Source organism: Leopardus geoffroyi, chromosome D3, assembly GCF_018350155.1.
Source record: "Leopardus geoffroyi isolate Oge1 chromosome D3, O.geoffroyi_Oge1_pat1.0, whole genome shotgun sequence".
Classification (NCBI taxonomy): Eukaryota; Metazoa; Chordata; class Mammalia; order Carnivora; family Felidae; genus Leopardus; species Leopardus geoffroyi.
The window spans coordinates 37,345,491-37,366,801 of record NC_059339.1 but is presented as its reverse complement, the minus strand read 5'-3'; the positions used below and the strand labels follow the sequence as shown (position 1 = coordinate 37,366,801).

Here is a 21,311-nt window from a genome sequence, read left to right as displayed (position 1 = left end):
CCTTCTGGATACAAGTCCCTTTCCCTGAGAAGGAGGGGGCTTCACCACTGTTCCAGATTGGGTCTGGGAATGGAGAGGGATATAAATCTTGAGCTGGGTCTTTTAACTCCCAACCATGTCAAGGCGGTAGGGACTTTCTGTTTCGCACCACCAGTGCCCCTGGGGTATCCACTGTTCGACCCTTGGTGGTCCAGGAGCTGGGGAAAGTCTCTCAGTGCAGACAGGAATCTTTCCTGCTGGATCATCTGCTGCTTTGTGGTTTCTCAGGACAGGAGAAGGTGGTGCTCACTCAGACACTGACAGACAGTGGACACCAGGTGACTTCAAGCAATTCCCAGGGCTTTCTTGACACAAGCTGAACTAAGTATTAACATTGATTCTGCTCCTCCAACACCACTTCTCCCCATATACAATCCTCTTTTGCAAGGGTAGTCTGGCTCTATTCTCTTTACAGCTATTGTATATATTTATACATGCCATGCTCTGCTCCTTAGAGTATTTGTTTTTAATTCTTAAAATACATTCCCACCCTCTAAAAACAAAAAACCAAAGTATACTCTTGGCTTTCACCTACCAAACCTATCAGTGCTAGACCCAACCCAGTTTGCTGACCCCGCCCCGGCCTGAGGATGCCCCGCCCCCACGCCGCAGACACGTGCAATGCGGGCGCTGTGGGAGAGCTTACACCACCTCTACTGCGCAGACTCAGAGTCGTGGGTTCGCCCTCCGGCCAGTAGGCTGAAGCTCTGCGCGTCCCTTTCTCGGGGCGTCATATTTCTGGTCCTCAAACTCCTCCAGGTCCTCGCCTCACCACGGTGGCCCAAACGGCGTAGCTCTGAAGGACTCTGCCCCGTGTTTTCCCGCTCTCTGTGTGCTTAAAGAGAGCAAACGGGCGGAGAGAACGGCGAATCTGCAGAACCCCGCGGGGCCGCGTATTCCTTCAAGAGTCCGAGGAAGCTGACCTGAGGGACTGGCGCAGGGCTGGCTGTGGCGTGGTCGCTGCCGTCGCGCCCTCGGCCAGATCGTGTGACTCCTGAGACCCCGGACCCGGTGAGCAGGCGGATGGGTCGGGGGACGGTGGTACCCCGGCCGCCCCCGGGGCCGGACGGTGGTTCCCGCCCGTGGGTACCGTTCCCGCCTAGGACCGTTCAGGGCCTGGCAGTGCCCGGGCCTTGGTGCGGAGATCCCGGGGGGGGGGCCGCGGCTGGTGGTGTGAGGGGCAGGCCGGGCTCCTGGAGTGCGGGTGGCGGGGGGGCTTGGAGTGAGGCTGGGCGTCCGTGATGCATCCAGGGCAGAGGCTGGGGCTTCAGGGAGATGAGCCTCCTAAGGTTCTGGTGCTGCTGAGCCTTTGCTAGCTAGAAGGAGGGAATGGGGAGCCTGCTGTCCTTTGTCCCAGGTTTCGGAATCCTTCTGGTGGCCTTTTAGGAGGGTGCTTCAGCTTTTGGTCTCAGGATTTCTTCGCACAGTTAACATTACTGAGGACCAAAGAGCTTCTGTTCATATGGGTTTTATCTGTTAGTATTTACTGTCAGAAATTAAAACAGGGAAAGTTTTAAATGTCAGTTTAGTTAAAACTCAGTGATGAACCCCTTACATGTTTTTTAAGTGTACTTATTTTGAGAAGGAGAGAGCACAAGTGGGAGAGGGGCAGAGAGAGAGAATGAGAGAGAACCCCAAGTAGGCTCCCAGCTAATAACCGGGAGCCTGCCTCCTAGGGGCCTCCGAGCTCAAGCTCCCCGTGGGGTTCCATCCCAGCGACCAAGAGATCATGACCTGAGCAGAAATCAAGAGTCCACCACCCAACTGACAACCAACGTGAGCTATCCAGGTGCCCCGTGAACCCCTTACGTGTTAATATGTTTATGAAAAAATGACTTTACAAAAACAAAGAGGGGCACTGTTTTACATTTTTGCTTATCTCTTTAATATATTCTGTTTCCTTCAACATTCAGTCTGCTGTGATATCCCATGTCACGTAGTCTGGAAAACTTCACTATACACTCCAGAGAGAATGAGATTGAAAAAGATAAGGAGCATCTTGGTATTTTTTTAAAGTGTTTACTTATTTATTTTGAGAGAGAGAGAGGGAGAGATGGAAGGAGGGAGGAGCAGAGAGAGAGAGAGAGGGAGACAGAGAATCCCGGGCAGGCTCTGCACCCTCAGCATAGAGCAGGGTGCAGGGTTCGAACCCACGGACTGTGAGATCATGACCTGAGTGGAAGAAACCAAGAGTTGGATGCTTAACCAACACCTAGGCACCTAGGTGCCACCTAGGCACCCCACATCTCGGTATTATTAAAAATAACATAATTGGTATTACAGACCCTTTGCAGACTGCCTGAAAAGGGTCCTTGGAACTCTAGGGTTCCCACTTTGAGAACCTCTGAATGAGGAAATTGGGAAGTGTCATCTGACCTCCACAGTGAAACAGATCAGGGTGTTTGAATTTAGCTGCTACCAGGAACATCCACCTAGAGATGAGGGTTTTCTGACAAATGATCCTTTAAAAAAAAAAAAGTTTATTTATTTTGAGAGAGAGAGAGAGAGAGAGAGAGGGAATGTGAGCAGGGGAGGGGCAGAGAGAGGGAGAGAGAGAATCCCAAGTAGGCCTCGAGTTGTCACCATAGAGCCAGACATGAGGCTCCATCTGTGAGATCATGACCTGAGTGGAAACAAGGGTCAGTTGCTCAACCCACTGTGCCACCCAGGTGCCCCTCCCCTCATCCTTTTGATAATATTGCTATAGGAAAACTGATTGCATCAAGAATGATGTTTCTTTGAGATACATGGTTCCTAAGTTTTCATCCAGGGCAAGAAGCATTTAGCCTGGGATGAGAGGTTTTGGTTTCAGAATGCTCTGACAAGGGAGGAGTCATTTAGCCCACATAAATTCCTATTTTATTACGTATTCTTTTTTGGGAGGGATTATCATAGATTCTATGAAATGAAATTCTGGTTTCCCTCGATCACCTTAACTACTCCTTTTCAATGTCTCCTTTGCTGGCCCTTCCTCTTCCTAAATGTGCAGAGGGGAGTGGAAAAGAGGGAATTCCATCCATGGTAATTTAAATGGGCTGAAAAAATTCCCAAAGTATAAGCAGGCATCTTTCCTGCTGGGCGATGGACAGCTTTCTGGGTGCAGTGAGCACCATTGGTAAGGCTTCTCAGTACAGGTGAACTTGCAGTGTCTCCAGTCTTCTCTCTTCATGCAGTTTCCCTAGATGATTTCACCCAATCCCATGTGTTTTTATCATAAGAACACATTATCCACCACCACTGCTTCTAATTTGAGTTCCTGGCTCAAAATTTAGCTGTCTGAATAATATCTCCACTTTTATGTGTTGAGGACAACTCAAACTTAACAAAGCTAAAACTGAACTTTTGATCTTTCCCCTTGATGTATGCACGGCTTGCTTCTTCTGCAGTTTTCCCCTCTTAGAAATTGACATCATATTCTCCTAAATTGCTTAGAATATAAATCTGGAAGTCATTCTTGAGATATACTCACTTGGACTTCTTATATCTCAATCTATCACCTAGTCTTAATTCATTTTGATTCCAAATTATATCTCGAGTACATTAGCTTTTTTACTGCTATTACCATAAGTCTGAGTTTACCATCATTTTTTGCCTGGACTGCCCCAAAGCATCCTTCTTACTTATTCTCCTTACATCCACTTATATCACTGCCCCTCTCCAATCTGTCTCCAAATCTTTTAAAATCAGAAGTATGAATACATTGCTTCTCTGTCAGAAGTTTTACTGTGGCTGCTCAATGTTTTTAGGCTGAAGTTCAAAGTTCTTAACAAGGACTCTAAGGTAGCGTATGATCTGCCCCCTGTCTACTTCCCCAGCCTCTTCTCCCACCCCCTTTCTATATCACTCTTTATACTTCACCCGTAGTAGGTTTTATTCATTCAGCAGGCAACATTTATGATTGAGCATACAATTTGTGCCAGATACTGTTCAGATACTGAGGATACAATGGTGAACAAAGTCAGGGACCCTATTCTGATGGAAGTTGTACTCCAGAGTAGGGAATTAGGCTACAAACAACCATACCAATAAATGTCAAAGGTAATTTCAGAGGGCAAAAATTCTACAAAGAAATAAAATGTAATGTGATAGAAAGTGACGACAGGCTACCTGGCACTGGGTGGTCAGGGAAGACTTCTCTGTGCAGCTGAGCTCAGAATGACAAGAAGAAGCCAGGTCAGCCTTGTGAGTATATGGGAACAGAACATTCCAAGGAGTGATGATAACAAAGATAAAAGCTCTGAGGCAGAAACAAGTTTGTTTATGAAATAGACCAGTGTGGCTGGTCCATGGTGAGGTAGCATATTAGTTTTCTATTACTGTTGTAACAAATTACCATCGTGGCTTAAAAACACACACACACACACCAACAACAACAACAACACAGATTTACCGTTTTACAGTTCTGGAAGTCAGAAGTCTGAATGGGTCTCAGTGGGCTAAAACCGAGGTGTCTGCAGCACTGCATTCCTCTTTAAGAGAATGCTCTCAGGGAACATACATTTTCTTGCTTTTTCCAGCTTTTAGACGTTGCTCACACTGCTTGGCTCATGGCCCTCACCCTCTACTTTCAAAGCAATGTGGGGTGAGTCCTATATTGTGTTATGTTGATGACCTTGTTTCTGTCATCACATCTTATTCTCTGACTCTTCTGTCTCCTTGTTCTTTTTTTTTTTTTTTTTTAACGTTTTATTTATTTTTGAGACAGGGAGAGACAGAGCATGAACAGGGGAGGGTCAGAGAGAGGGAGACACAGAATCTGAAACAGGCTCCGGGCTCTGAGCTGTCAGCACAGAGCCCGACGCGGGGCTCGAACTCACGGACCGCGAGATCATGACCTGAACCGAAGTCGGCCGCTTAACCGACTGAGCCACCCAGGTGCCCCTCCTTGTTCTATTTTTAAGAACCCTTCTGATTACTGGACTACCTAGAGAATCCAGAATAATTTTGCATTTTAAGGTCAGTTGATTACAGTCTTAATTTCGCAACCTCAATTCCCCTTAGCTATATAAAGTAACATATTCACAAATTCCAAGGATTAGGGTGTAGATATCTTGTGGGAGAGACATTCCACCTACCACAGGTAGAAGAATGCAGAAGATGAGGACAAAGAAATGGGTTTGGACCAGATTTTGAAAGGCTTGTAGGCTAAGTTAAGGAATTTGGATTTTATTCCAAGAAAGGGAAAGTCCTTGGTGGATTTCAAGCAGAGCAGTGGAGTGATCTGAATTGCATTTTAAAAGGAACATCTGTTTGCCATGTGGAATTGGATTTAAAGAGGGAAAGAATGGCAGCAGTGAGACTAGTTACGGAATATGTCATTTCTCTGCAGTTGGTTAGTTGGATTAGGGTGATAGCATTGAAGGTGGAGAGAAGTGAATGATTATAGGATGTATTTAGAGATAAAAACTTGCAAATATATTTACATGGAGGTAAAGGAAAGAGAAGAATGAGGGATGAGTCTCTCACTAAGGTGGAGAAGGCTAAAGGATAGCAGATTTGAGGAATTGGGAATCAATTTTTTGCCCATGTTAACTTTAAGAGCTACGTTTGGTATTCAAGTGGAGATGTTGAGAAGGCAATTACGTGTAAGAGTCTGAATCTCAGTGGAAAATCAGGTCTAGAGGTATGTACTTGAGAGTTACAACCTAAGTGGGATTAAGGCCATGTGACTGGGTGACATCTTTTAAAGATACAAATATAGAAAAATAAAGGACCTAGGATTAAACTCTAGGGCTCCAATATTAAAGGTGAGACAAAAGAGGAGCCAGCAAAGAAAACAGAAGATGAGCCAAGAAATTGTTTTCAGTTTTTTCGTGAGGAAAGGGGGATGACTAGCAGTTTGACTGCCAGTGAGAGACTGAGGTGAAAGAGAAGTGCCTGTTGGATTTACAATATGGTGGTCATTGTTGACCTTAAGAATAGTTTGAGTGGAGTGGTGGAGATGGACACCTGAATGAAGAGTGTTAAAGAGAGAAACAGAAGTAAGAAAGTAGAGGTGACTGTTTTAGACAATTCATCTATATCCTGAAGTGTGTTACGTGGCATCCCAACTTGAGGCCATAGCACACTCTGTTTCCTCCGCCTGGTATCTTTTCCGCTTTGCTGCACCCTCCCCCACCACTATAGGTCCTTGTGAAGTTCACCCACATACTTCTTTAATTATAGGTATATAGTTTTGCCCCCCCCCCCCATATACACACATGCACACACTTACTATACACATGCCAGATAGTAAACTCCACAAAGCTGGGATGATTTTGCTTTGGCTCATCGTTGTATTCCTAGTATGTAGCCCAATGTCTAACATCTGGTAGTTTCTCAACATTCAACTCATTCATTGAGTCAGTGAATAAATTAATATTATGTTCCAGTACCTTGGATGAATGATATGGTCTAGTGGTGTTTTATTTTTTTCAGTAGTTCATTGTTTTCATGTGATACTTGGTAGCCATTCATGAAATCATATAATGATCTATCAGGAGCACTTTGATTAGCAGCTAATAAGCATTTTGCCTGAAAAATAATTCAGCATCTTTTGCAACAGATTCTTGATAAAGAGCTTCATAAGTCATTTTACTTTTGACATTAAAGAGCTACATGCTATTCCCAAAGGCTAGCATTCCCAGGGGATAACAGAAAGCTGTCCTAAAGGTATGGAATCTGTGTGTGTGTGTGTGTGTGTGTGTGTGTGTGTTCACGCGTGTGTGCGTGTTAGTGTTTATTAGCTAGGTCACATTGGGAGGCACTTAAACTTTCTGGGCCTTGGTGCCTTTATCTGTAAATTGGAGGTCATTGCCCTTATTTTGCCCACCAAACGGTAATTATAGTCAAATGAAATAAAATATGTGAGAACACTTTGAAAATTCAAAGGCACTATGAAAATCTAAAGTATTATTACCGTTTTGATTCTCTTTCAATAGAACTCATGTTACCCAAACAGAAAGATGAAAATACCCTCGTTTGCTTTCCTCCCTTTTAAATTTGGTGTCCTCTTAACGGGACTTACAGTAAGAGTAGATGGTATTAAATCTCTTATCGCTTGTTCATGAGCCAGGTTCTCTAGTATTTTTATTTGGATCTTACTTGTACAGTAATACATTATCTGTCCCCTTTGTTCATTTACCTCTCGTGGAAAGAAAACAAGTCATTTGTTGACTTGGAATCTGTAGGCATAAAATGTGCCCTTCTTGTCTATTCAGAAATAGACACTCTAAAAACATGAAACTTGAGGTGTTTCTTCAAGGTGCTGTGGGATTCGAGGTGAAGAATTTGCAAAAGACCAATATTTCACCTAACAAAAATCTGTGAATATTAAAATGCCTTTGTGCTAAGAGGAATCTTTCTAATTTATCTACATAATATGTAAATATAGAGTAATTTTCACAAGCCATACAGAAGAATCCATTTTATTACTTACAGCTGTCCATTGCTGAATGTATGTGCATGTTAATACCATACTTAGTGCAGTGATTAGAGTTCTGAGGATGGAAATACATAGGCCTTGGTGCAAGTTTCAGCTTTGCTGCCTGCAAACCTGTGGTTGTGTGCAATTTATTAACCTCTCTAAATAACAGTTTCCTTATCGTTAAATAGGAATTTTTTCATAGAATGTTGTGAGGACTAAATGAAATAATATTGAAAAAATAATTTAGCTCATAGTAAGTGGTCAGTAAAGATTCAGGTTATTATATATATTATATATTATCACACTTATAATGTAGTGTTAATACAACTATATTACTCAGAAATAAATTGTATCAATTAATATACACATACTATATTTTAGTGTTAATAATAAAATTAATATAATATTCACCTATTGGTATGTACTTTAAGTATCCTCCTATTCCAGGTTGAGTTGTGTTCCCCTTCCTCAGTTCTTAAGTTGAACTCCTAACACTCAGCGCCTCAGAATGTGACTTTATTTGGAGATAACAGTCTTCACAGAGGTAATCAAGTTCAGATGAGGTCATTAGGGTGGGCTTGCATCCAGTATGACTGGTGTCTTTATAAAAAGGGGACGTTTGAAAAATGATATGCACACAGGGAGCAAACCATGTGAGGACGAAGGCAGAGATCAGGGTTACCACCTCTCTACAAGCCAAGGAATGACAAGATTGCTAGCAAACCACCAGAAGCTACGCATGAGGCATGAACACATTCTCCCTCACCACCCTCAGAAGGAACCAACCCTGCTAGGAACCTTGATCTAAGACTTTTGGCCTCCAAAACCATGAGAAAAGAAATTTGTTTAAGCCACTCAGTTTGTGGGACTTTGTTATAGCAGGCCTAGCAAACTAATATACTTGCCCACTGGAAAATGAGTGAGGGTAGTGAGATTTTAGGGGGCTGTACACATAGGCAGGGGCACCAAGAACATTCTCCTGTACTTTCTTTCATTGTCCACTATTGAAATCCTCCTTATTCTTCCAGGTCTGATTCCAGAGCCATTTCCACCAATGAGACTTCCCCAGTCTTCTGGTCAGAAGCTATTGCTTCTCATTTGGTGCTCATAACAGAGAGAGGCAAGCATGGTTTATCCTTTCCCTCTATACTTCATTCCTCAAGGAAACTAGATTATCTCATGTAAGAATCACCCCTACCCGTTTTCACCCCTGCTCCCTACCCATTCAATTCTAAGGGTTTTGAGAGTGAGGGGTGTATGTCATTCATTTGGGGTGTGTCAGTCCCATCCCCTATCAGCTAGTGTAGAGTACAGTGCTTACATAGAACGTATAGAGTGGATGCTCAGTAAATATTTCAGCAATTGAACTGATTTTTCCTTCACTATTTCTTCATCTTTACTGCACTGTGAGAGAACCTTTTAGAATGAGGGAGGAACTAAAGTTAGCTGGATAGGTAAGTACCTAAAATATGTCTTTTTGTTGTTCGGGTTTATGGAAAGGGAACTTGTGGCCAAAAACAGCTGGGGAGTATTAGGGAGTTTAGGGCACAGAGCCAAGCAAACTAAGTTTTCTCAGTTGAGGTGGGGGATAGGATTAGATTTATAGCCTTGAGAGCAGTTCAGGGCTGGAAGGCTGAGGTTGGTCAGGTTGGGAATCCTGGCTGTCACTGTGAGAGGGAAGGTAGAGTTACAGTGACAAAACGTATTAGGGCTGGTGTTGTTTGGGTGTGGGGGAGGACAAGGGGCAAATGGCAGGGGAGCCAAAAGGTCACTTTTGTCCAGCTACTGGTCAGGAAGGAGGACCTGGGACTACAACAAGAGTGCATCTGTGATCTAGGTGCAAGTAGGTTTGAAGACAACATTTTCCAACCCAAAACACAACATGTGATGAGTGCAGATGAATGTGTCTAAACAGGAATACAGAATAATTGAAACTGGAGTGATTCAAGAGAATGTCTCATGCATGGTTGCTCTTGTTACAGAAATGGTAATGGAGGTAGGCCTGAAGTGCTGGTCTTTACTTCTCCTCGTTTCTGTCTTTTTTTTTTCCCCTGGTCTATCCTGAATATTGCACTGAAATACATTTTCATTGTGTTTTTGTCATAATAGCAGGTGAGTTGATTACATTATTGGTTCTTTATAGCCCTCACTGGATTTTTTTCCCACTAATTTAAATACCCCCTTGCACTAAGATCTCCTAAGACCATTTAAAATTGTTTTATTATTTCCCACGATCAAGAGAATTTTTACTTTGCTTGGGGATATCCTATATCTGTCTTAATGGGTTAAGGAATTTTGCCTACCTCTTCCATTGTTCCTATAATGTCTAAATGAACAGGACTTACAAAGACCTTTTTTCATTAGATACTGCCTTCTAGCACGAGAATACCTGTATCACTAATCTCTTGAGTTTAAGTGAATTTCAATATATTTTTATTTGTAGGCAGTGCCAGCTTTCAGGGGTAGAGAACGCAGTTGAGAGGAGGAGGGGTGTGGTCAGCCACAGAGAGGTGTAAGATACTATCTCTTTGTCATTGTCCATTTTTTGACTTAATTGTAAAATAGACTGCCATAAGCTTGAATTATATGGTGATATAACTTTGTCTCTAATCTGTCTTCAAAGGTACAGATGATAGTCATGTTACATTTTACAAAATTTCTGCCATGGCATAGTCACTGCCTTTCATATGTGTCTCCTGTGGGCATGTACTGGGAATGACTTATGTTTTCACCTTTGTACACCCAAAATTCTGTCTTGGAGCAGTACTCTTCAATCTCCTATGAGCCAGCTTGCATGCTGTATTGAGGGGAGGTGAGCTTTTGGCAAATAAAATGATACGTGCTCATATAAGCCAATAAACCTGCGACTTTTTTTTAAGCTAATGAGTTTTTGCCATTATAATTTGTAGCAGATAGAGAAAATTTTCCCCATATATTTTTTTAAGTAAATGAACAGTTAAGGAACCATCTGTGAAGCATTGGAAAGAATTGTATGTTTAACTCAATGTACTTACTATTCTTAACTTCCCTTTGACCCTTGCTCTAAAGACTTTTATCTGGATTTTAAGAACATGTTCAAAGATATTTTAAAAACTGCCATATACTTAAGTTGACTTATATGTTTGAAATGTGACATTTGGCTATAAAGAAAAAGGGAGCCCGTATTGTGAACTGAAATGAGAGGGGTTGAATAGAGAGGTGACAGAGTATAGTAAATAGCCAAGCCTGTGTTCAAATCCCAGCTCTGCCTCTTGCTAGCTATGTGACTTTGGACAACTTATTTAATCCCTCTGTGCCTCAGTTTCCTCGTAAATGAAACTTTATTATGAAAAAGTTGACCTTGTTTTGGGACCTGGTCAACTCGAGATTAAAATAACTAAATCCATTTGGTCTGAAAAGCTCTTTACGTTCCCCAGGTCAGGTCAGAAAGGGCTGAGTACTGGGTCAACCTGGGTGACTCAGTCAGTTAAGCGGTTGAGCATCCGACTTCGCCTCAGTTCACCATCTCACAGTTTGTGGGTTTGAGCCCCGTGTCGGGCTCTGTGCTGACAGCTCAGAGCCTGGAGTTTGCTTTGGATTCATTCTCTCTCTCTCTCTCTCTCTCTCACTCATTCTCTGTCTGCCCCTACCCTGCTTGCATTCTTTCTCTGTCTCTCAATTATGAATAAAAATGTTAAAAACATTTTTAAAAGAAAGGGCTGAGTACTACAGACCCTGTTGCCTGTGAAGTTTCTGAGTATTACTAGGCAAACTCTGAATGAGAGGCGGTAGTAGGAGAGTATTTCACTTCTGCTTTTGTGACCCAGAGTGAATTGAGGCATCAGGCAGTCCTTCTCTGGAAGTTATGTACTGTTGTTGGTATGTGTGTATAGGTGGTAGGGAGGGGGATTAAGAAAAACAACTATTTCTGGGGCGCCTGGGTGGCTCAGTCAGTTAAGTGTCCAAATTCAGCTCAGGTACATGATCTCACTGCGTAGGTTTGAGCCCCACATCAGGTTCTGTGCAGACAGCTCAGAGCCTGGAGCTTGCTTCGGATTCTGTGTGTCACTCTCCCTCTGCCCCTACCCTGCTCCCTCTCTGTCTCTCTCTCTCTCTCAAAGATAAATAAACATTAAAAAACAATTCTTTAAAAACAAAAAAAAAGAAGGGGCACCTGGGTGGCTCAGTCGGTTAAGCATCCAGCTTCAGCTCAGGTCATGATCTCACAGTTCATGGGTTCAAGCCCTGCATGGGGGTCTGTGCTGACAGCTCAGAGCCTGAAGCCTGCTTTGGATTCAATGTTCCCCTCTCTTTCTGCCCTTCCCCAGCTCGCACTCTATCTGTCTCTCTCTCTCAGGAATAAACATTAAAAAAATAAAAAAAAAAAAAAACTTTCCGAAAAATAGCAGACATATACCATATGCACTTTGCTGTTTCCAATTAACGATATATGGTGGGCATCTCTCCATAGCAATAATGTAGAGGTATTCCTCCTTCCTTTTTATAGCTTCATAGTTTTCTGTGGGCTCACCCATTCTGCTATAGATGGGCACCTGGGTTATTCCCGTGTTTATGCTGTTACAAGTGGTGTAAAGAATAACCTTCTGTATATATCTTTTCATACTTTTGCCAGTATATCTTTGATTAAATTGTTAGATGTCAAATTTCTGAGTTAGAAAATAAATGCATAGTCGTGTTGCTAGAAGAGGCCGAATTCTCCCCCATTAGTGTACCATTTTGAATTCCCATCAGCAGTATGTGAATGCCTGTTTCCCCAAGGTCTCATGAACATATTTCAGATTTTTTTATTTGTTGCCAGGTCCTATTAGGTCACTGTAGTTTAGTTTTCATTTTTCTTATTATGAGTAAGGTTGAGTATCTTCTTATACAGTTAAGAACTATTTGTATTGCTTTCTGATTTATCTGTTAATATCTTTAGCTCATTTTTCAGTAGGGTGTTAGTTTATTTCTTTTCTCTGTTAGAAACTCTTTTTATATGCAGAGTATTATCCCTTTTCTGTGATAGAAATGGCAAATATTTTTTCTCAGTTTGTCATTTGTGCTTTTACTTTACTCATGTTGCCTTTCCTATATAAAAAAAATCCCGTTTTTAAGGTTTTATATAATCAAATTTATTAGTGTTTCCTCTTACTCCTTCTGAATTTTGAGTTATAGTTAGGAAAGTTTTTACCACTATCAAATTATAAAGGGATTCATCCATGGTTTTTGAAGTATAGTTGATCCATGAACAATGCAGGGGTTAGAGGTACCAGCCTATCCCCCATATGGTGAAAAATCTGCATATGATGTTTGCCCAAAAACGTAACTACTGAGACCCTACCATTGACTGCAAGCCTTATCAATAACATAAGCAGTTGATTAGCACATATTTTGTATGTTTTATGTATTGTAAATTATATTCTTATAATAAAGTAAGCCAGAGGAAAGAAAATTTTATTTAGAAAATCAAAAGGAAGAGATAAAACATTTACATTTATAGTACTGTAGTATATTTATTGAACAAAATCTGCATATAGGTGGACCTACACAGTTCGAGTCCATGCTGTTCAAGGGTCAGCTGTACTTGGTGTGGTTTAATATTTTACATTTAATCTCTGATCCTTTTGGAATTTGTCTTACATGGTAAACTGGGCACTGTGCTTTGGGCTACCTGGGGAGTGTCAGGGGTGGATTGGAGGAGGATTTGGGGAAAATGAAATACAGAGTTGTATACAATAATATCTCTGTATCAAAGTGCTATTATTAGAAGAAGAATAGCTCACAACAGCCCTTAAGAATTGAATAAATAGATACCATGAGTCTGTATGATAAGATAATATAGTAAAGAAATCAGGTCTCTTCAAATGAACTTATTGATGTACTTGAGTACACAAAAGATATCCTTACAAAGAGAATGAGACAAATATGTTAATAGAATAAAATGATATGAGAGTTTTATTTCATGGGATAGTCAAGAAAAGAATCTCAAGTGAAATGACACTAGAGCTGAGTTTTAGGGGATAGGTAGGAACTCAAGAAAGTGAAAGTAAAAGAGGGTATTATTAGCAAAGAGAGCATTTTGTGGCTTGAAAGTATTTGCTGTGTTCTTGAAAAAGCGGAAGAGTTCCCTTGACTTGGTCATCCACCACATACATGTTTTGAGAAGAAAGGGCTGAAAGAGAAGACTCAGTGATCCTGTTAGATCTAAGGTCAGGAAACATTATCCTCAAGAGCCAGATTGTAATTATTTTAGGCTTTCAGACCATATGATCTCTGTCCTAATTACTCAGCATGAAAGCTGCCATAGACATGTAAGCAAACAAGTGTGGCTGTATTCTAATAGAATTTTATTTACCAAAAACAGGTGGCAGTCCAGATTTGGCCCACGTGGCATGATTTGACTTTCCCTGGATTGAAGGATTGGGATTGGAGAGCAGGTGAGGATATGGGGTGTTGGAAACACAGCAAAGTCTAGGGGAAAATCCCAGCAACATCATTGCGACTTTATTTTAGCATCCTCAGAGAACTAAAACTTCTAGTGTGGCTGCTACCACTATTTTACAGAAATAGTTATAAATTTTACATCGAAATCCTCTTAACTTTCTATATTGAAAAACATGACTTGTGGGAACCAGAAAAGAATGATGATCTCATCTTGTCTTGCCCAGTGGGGGCTCTGAAAGCTAAATCTTTCAGAAACGTGAGTAATCTTAATCCAGTTACGAGCAAGTACCACCCTGTGCCAGAACTCTCTCAAAGTGGGGAATTTTGACATAGGAAATCAGCGTCTTAGGGCGGTAATTAGCCAGGGGTGTCATTTTGATGGTTAAACTTCCAGAAAGCTTAAAGGCTATTCAAGAATTGTATAAAAGTCTGATGAATTAGATTTGAGAGCAAAAGGGAAAACCTCTTGATGAATTGAATCGAGTGCCTAAATTGGGTCTGAAGGTGGATAATTAGGCGGATTCTAAATATTTCTCAGACTTGCAGATTCTACAAATATAGGCAGCTTAATAACAAAGCCTATGAGAATGTTTGTTTTTTACCAGCTGTCAAATAAAGGAGAAGTTCAGTTGTGTAAATGTGTCTTCATTTTGGTAACTGTGCAAATAAGTATTAATTATGTGTTCCAAATAATCCATCAGAGTACCGATCGTACTGAGTCACAAGGGAGATGACTATTAAGTAATTCGTATCATCTTAAAAATTAAAAAAAAATGACTGTACATCTCTGAAGGAAAAAAAATCTAGGCATTATCAAGGTGAAAATGGCAACTTTCATCAAGGTGCCAGTGATGTTTCCATAATTATTGGTTTACCTAAGTGTGTAAATCAGTCATTATATAATTACTTTTTAATTTTTAGAATTTACTAGAGAGTGTGAAGATAGTTATTGGGCAGGATAGGTACTGAGAATGTTAGCCAGACTCAGATTATTTTTCATCAAGATGAAAGTGTCATGTTAATACTAAATGAAATTCTCCAGTGTATCTCCATATTGAGGTATATGCTTTTTGAAATATAGAGGTAACCTGGCCATTCACATGATTTCTTTATTCTTGTTTAATTTGTCAGGAAGGAAGCAGGCATGAGATGTGTTTTCCCTGTTTTTCCAATTATTGCCTACTCTGCCTCATGTGCTCCTCTTTTCCTCTCTTCACTATTCTCAACAAATAAGGCTTTTCCATGCAATAACATATTTAAGCTCCTTGGTAATCACTGGTCTGTGACATGGATAAAGCCCTTGAAAGTGATTTCCCATGTAAATCATCCATTATTTTTGAAAATTTGGATTTCACCGCCTGGACTTCTACCTAGAGACTTAGGATGATGGGGGTAGGGTTGGTGGAGGGTAGATATGAGCAAAGGGGTAGAAAGTGATTGTGAATTAAATATACAATGTGTCCCAGGCACCAAACTCTTTTCATACAGGATTTCATTTCAGGATGTCACAGTTTTGAGGAAACCAGAGGAATCATGTTAAGATGTGTCAGATAAACCATACAAATTGTTTTTTACTCTTGTTTTTAACACGTTGGCCAGGACACCTTGTAGGATGTTGAGTCTATGTTTTATATTTCATTCAAAAAAATTTACCAATGAGTTTATAAATATAATAAGTGAACATTTCATACCATCCCTCAGGTCATCTTCTCCATTCCTCTCCACTCCCCACACCCCCACAACAACCTAATACCTAACAAAATGTACATATTTTTAAAACATGTTTATTTATTTTGAGAGAGAGAGCACATGTGTGCATGCCTGTGTGCACGAGCACGGGACGGCAGAGAGAGAGAATCCCAAGCAGGCCCTGATGCAGGGCTTGATTTCAGGAACCTTGAGATCATGACCTGAGCTGAAATCGAGAGTCGAATGCTTACCGACTGAGCCACCCAGGCACCCCCAGAATGTGCATAATTAAGAATTTCTTTATATCACTTCAAAGGTAGCATGTGCAAGGAATTGAGATGAGACTGGAAAAGTAAGCAGTATCAAAGCCATGGGGGTAAGTGGAGATGTGCCATGCCACTGAACTTGGTACTAAGAAGCAAAGGAAGGAAGGACCTTTCTCAGGAGAGTGTCATTATACATGACTTGTGTTTAGGTACATATTATCCTGGCAGCAGTGTAGGAGATGGATTTGGGGAGCCAAGACTTGTGGCCAGGTAGAGTGGCATGAAGATTCTCGTAATGTCCAAATAAGGAATGATAAGGAAGGAACTGGCAGAAGGGATAGAGATGGAGAGATAGATTTGAGAATGATTCGACCATTATTGTGTGTGGGGCAGAGGAAGAGTCATCAGTATCTCTTAGATTTCTACCTTGGATGACTAGGTGGATGTTAGTTATTAGTTTTTTTTTAACTGAGGCAAAGAACACTCCTTGGGTTATTAAAGCAGTATTTTCAGCTTTCAAAGTTGGACATAAAGATTACTCTTGCATGGAGCAGGACTGTCCAATATAAATATAATGCAAACCATAAATGTGGGGCACATATATAGGTTTAAGTTTTCTAGAAGCCATATGAAGTAAAAAGAAACAGGTGAAACTAATTTTAATAACATATTCTATTTAACCCAGTATATCCACAATATTACAATTTAAGCTTGTAACCGACATAAACATTATTAATGAGTATTTTATGTTTTATATTCATAGCAAGTCTTCAAAATCTGGTTTGTGTTTTACATTTATAGTTACATCGTAGTTCATGCTAGTCACACATCAAATGCTCAGTAGCCACATGTGGCTGGTGGCTACCATGTTGGAAGTGTGGCTACCATGTTGGAAGAGCATCCAAGTATACTTAGATAAAAGCATTCTTTTTCATAAAAGAACCACATCACTTCTGGAAATTGACTAACTAGTGAAGATAAATAAAAAGCTCAGAAAGAAGCCAGTAAGTTAACAAGAGAAGAACCGTAATGGGACATCTGTTTTGGATTCTAATACTACAAGTTGTGTGATTTTTGGTAAGTCACTTTTTATGCACCAGCACGAATCTAAGGTCAGGACTCTTTACAGCTTACTTTTAATATCCCTAAGTCAGTAAGTTGATTCCTTTGTGCGGCAGCAGCAGTTGTAGTAATAGCAGTGGTAATGATAATGGCAAGCCTTCTGTTGTGTGCTAGGCACTTTTTTAAATACTTTATACACATTGACTAATCTAATTATCACAACCACCCTATGCAGTAGATTCCATTACCATGTTCATTTCACAGATGGGGAAACTGAAGTACAGGGAGGTTATCTAAGCAGATAACAGAGTTGGTAGATTACAGATCTGGGTTTAAAATGTAGGTACTCTGGTTTTCATAGTACACACTGATTTCTTAAAAAAAAAAACAAAAAACAAAAAACAAATTGGTCATTTTCTTTCAAACATCACAAATATAAATCTTTTTCAAACTCCTATAGAAATAATTTCAAAGGCACAACTAATACGCTTAGGGTCAGCTTGATTATTAGCACAGATAATGCAGTGTATACATACAGTTAGTTGACCCTTGAACAACATAAGGGTTGCGGTGTCGCCCCCTGCCCCATCCCCCACACAGTTGAAAATCTGCCTGTAACTTGACTCCCCTAAAAGTTAACTAGTAGTAGCATACTGTTGACTGGAAAGCGTTTACCAGTAACATAAACAGTCAGTTATTACATAGTTTTGTATGTTATTTGTGTTACATACTCTATTCTTACAATAACGTAAGCTAGAGGAAAAATGTTATTAGGAAAAACATAAGGAAGAGAAAATATATTTACAGAACTGTGCTATAAAAAAATCTGCATATAATTGGACACACAATTCAAACCTGTGTTGTTCAAGGATCAGCTATATTCATCCTTAAAAACCACTTTTAATTGTAAAGAAAATAGGTAATTACTGCATTCTTTTCCTTGTAGTAGCACTTAAGCCAAGCTCCTTTGACCCTATAGAAAACAACAGAGGGCCAATGGGCAGAGATCTGAAATTAAATATTTCTTAATAAAAAGAGATAACTGTCCTAAAAAAAAAAAAAAACTAAACTAACAGAGAAAAATGGACCAATCCCCCTTTTCCCTATATGAGAATGAGGCACAGGCAGTGATTTTCTGGTAAATGTTTAACAACTGTCTCTCTGGAAAAAAAGTATGTGTTTTATTCATAAGGTTATTACGAATTTTATATATAGGATGTGTACCACACAATTTACAAATAATAAATACACTATATCCTTATTATAACCTCCATATAACCAATTGATTCTCATAAAATGCTTTTGTTGTTGTTTTTTTTTTTTTTTTTTTTGACTGAACCCTTCTATCTGTTGGTAATCTATAGTAGCAATTGATGAATGAGTGTATTCTGACTTGTATGTTGGTTGATATTTGTATCTATGTTAATCAGGAAGACAACAGTGAAACAATCAAGACCTGTGTCAGAATATCACTGTTTTGTAGATAACATGAGTCATTTTGCTGAATCAGAAAATGTCTTTGAATAATGGAAGAATATTTCTTTGTTTATTTGTGTTATTTATAACATAGTGGCTACAGATACAACATACTTGTAGGTTTAATCTGTATTGTGAACACTTTCTTCTTCACTTTTTAAATTCTAGACAATCAGCAAAACAAGCCCTCATTTGTAGTAATTTGCTAATTTTCTTAGCCTCAGTACCTCCATCATGGCCAATTTCAAACTACTGACATGATGTTACTGACGGCAGAGCCGGGAAGAGATGCACAATAGCACACCATTGTGCTGTATTTCCAATATCAGGAACAACAGACGTAAATAGCCTTAAAGGCATAAAAATAGTAAAATGTAATTAAATAATTAGTATTTTCTACCTTTGTTTCAAATGTAATTTATTTAATTGTAAGTTTATATAATTTAATTTTAGTAACAGCTGTGTCTAACAACTGGCTCACAGAATTCCTAAAAATTTAATAACCAGCTTTTATGAGCCAACGCAAATCAGCTCCAGCACACCACTGGCACAAGTTTGGGGGCCTTAGATGCTGACTTAGAAGAGTGTGTGGAGAAAATCACATCCTCCAGCCTAGATACACATGAGATTCAAATCACCGTGAGATTGTACAGCTTGGAAAGATCATAGGGGACAGGAGCTGTAGAAGCATAAATAAGTATATCCTATTTAGCATACTCATCAAAAAAAAAAAGTCCTTGCCACTCTTTACCAGAATCTCGATTTTAATAACCAGTCAGGATCCATGCAGACGGGGATATTTAACTTAGATTTTTATGGAGACATCAAAAGCACTTGTTGAGAATGACTAAACCTATACTCTGTAATAAGATCTCCTTACAATTTCAAACATGTAAAAGCAACCAGTAACTATAAAGAAAGCAGAGTATGTTTTTATACAGGTGTCTGTTTCTTCCTTGCCAAGGAATTGATGACAGTGCCTTATCTAGCATTATTGAATGGCCTTGCTGCCCCAGCCACCTCTTCTGCCACATGGCTCAGATTGCTGCCATAACTCAAAATCTGCTCTGTCCTGAAATGTTTGCTTCTTGCTTCAAAGACCTAGGTACCAAATCAAACCATTTCTTATGCGTTTTCCCAAAGCCCACGCTGAGTTGTAGCACTTGTCTTGTCTGCCCTGGGAGTGACTGTCCAAATCTGCAGCTCTCTGAACCTCTCCCCAAGGTACTCCATGTGGACAGTGTTGCTGTGGCTGGGATTTCATTGGGTAATAAGCATTCTTCTGCATCACATCTGGGTTTTCTCAGTGTCTGGTTTTAAAGTATTTTGGAGGAAAATCCTTCCTTGACTGGAGGCTGTTCCGAAACAGATCCTCCATTGCTGAGACATTAACTGGGCAACACCAATAAACATACCATATGAACCTTGCCTGCCTCCATAGCACATAAAAAGATAAATACCTAAGATCATGTTACTTCTGATATCATGTGGGGTTTATTAGGTCAAAAAAATTGTCAAAGTGAATCAGACTCTGGAGCTAGCCAACCCATTTTTTATTTTTTTGGATTGTAATCCAGTAATGGCTTATGATGATGACAATATTTTAGAAAAAACAGAGACATCAGTTTGTTCCATCTCAGCATTTTCATTTCTTGACTGGTTTATCTTTGTAATATTTCTTTGCGTCAAGCATCTTTCTCAACTTGGTGATTAGTTCGATTGTCCTTTACTGGGCTTTCATCCAGCTCTACTGTGTTTTTCTCAAATGGCATCATATTTCTTTCTTTTTTTAAATGTTTATTTATATCTGAGAGGTAGAGAAAGAGAGACAGTGTGCAAGCAGTGAAGGGGCAGAGAGAGACCGAGATAAGAACCTGAGGCAGTCTCCAGGTTCTGAGCGTCTGCGCAGAGCCCGACCTGGGTCTCGAACTCATGAGCCATGAGATCATGACCTGAGCCGAAGTTGATGCTTAACCAACTGAGCCACCCAGGCACCCCTCAAATGACATCATATTTCTGCAGTAGAACGTTAGTTCTTCTGGCCTTAGGCTTTATTCTCACTTAGCCCCCATAGGCCCACTTTACAAGCATGAAATGTATTTATTCATAAAATGCCAAGACCAATTATATGCAAAATTGTAAGGCAGAAAACTCTTAGCTTTGATGCTTCAACTTATAATACATCCCAAGATTATATGCTTCTTAAAGGAGGAATTTTATCTCATTTATCTTCATGTAGTGGGTTTTGAATACAGTCACAAGCCCAGTTTACAGAAGGTGTACCTTTATTCATCTGTCCTTAAACTCAACTCTATTATACCACTTCAAAAATAATCAGCATTTTGGTTTAAAGATGTCTTTTTTAGGAAATCACTTAATTCACAATTTAAGCTCAGTCATTCTAAGTTTCAACTTCCCATTATGGTTCTTTTTTTCTGTGGTGGGTTCTTATCTTTTGCTTGGTATCCTGAGATTGTGTCTGGGTACAGGAGACATTTGTAACATTGTGGGTCTGGTGCCTCCAGACTTGGCTCATCTGCTTTAGTCTTTGGTGGTGGGAGGTGGGGAGGGGTGACTGTTCACATTGCCCCCACTGCTGGTGGAGCTCCTTATTCACTCTGTAAGCATAGGCAGTGCTCCTTGGGAGCCCTACAGTGCTCCTTGGGAGCCCTAACATTTCCCCCCTGCTCATAGGACCCCACCTCAGATCTTGCCGGCCCTGGGGATCTCTTGGGCTATCAACTATGAGGCCCTCTGCCACAAAGTCACTTCATCTCAGCTATAGTGAATCCTCTGAGAGCTTGCCAGTCATTTCTCACTGGGGGCCATGGGAAATTACTGGTCCTGTCTAGGTCTTCCATGCCAGTTTCTGGGAGGTCATCTTAGGTTCTTTGCAGGGGGCCTTGTCCAGAATTTCAGGTGGGGATGGCACATAAGCTTCTCCATCCTTG

At 40.3% G+C, this 21,311-nt stretch overlaps 1 protein-coding gene across 1 annotated transcript in view; it reads left to right on the top strand.

Moving 5' to 3' along the window:
- The first annotated feature begins 876 nt into the window (after window positions 1–876).
- Window positions 877–21,311, top strand: part of ARHGAP28 (Rho GTPase activating protein 28) — a 228,510-nt gene continuing 208,075 nt past the window's right edge. Inside the window, exon 1 of the mRNA XM_045458487.1 lies at window positions 877–1,050. The gene's annotated coding sequence lies outside the window, so the exon portion shown is untranslated. The remainder of the gene's footprint in view (window positions 1,051–21,311) is intronic.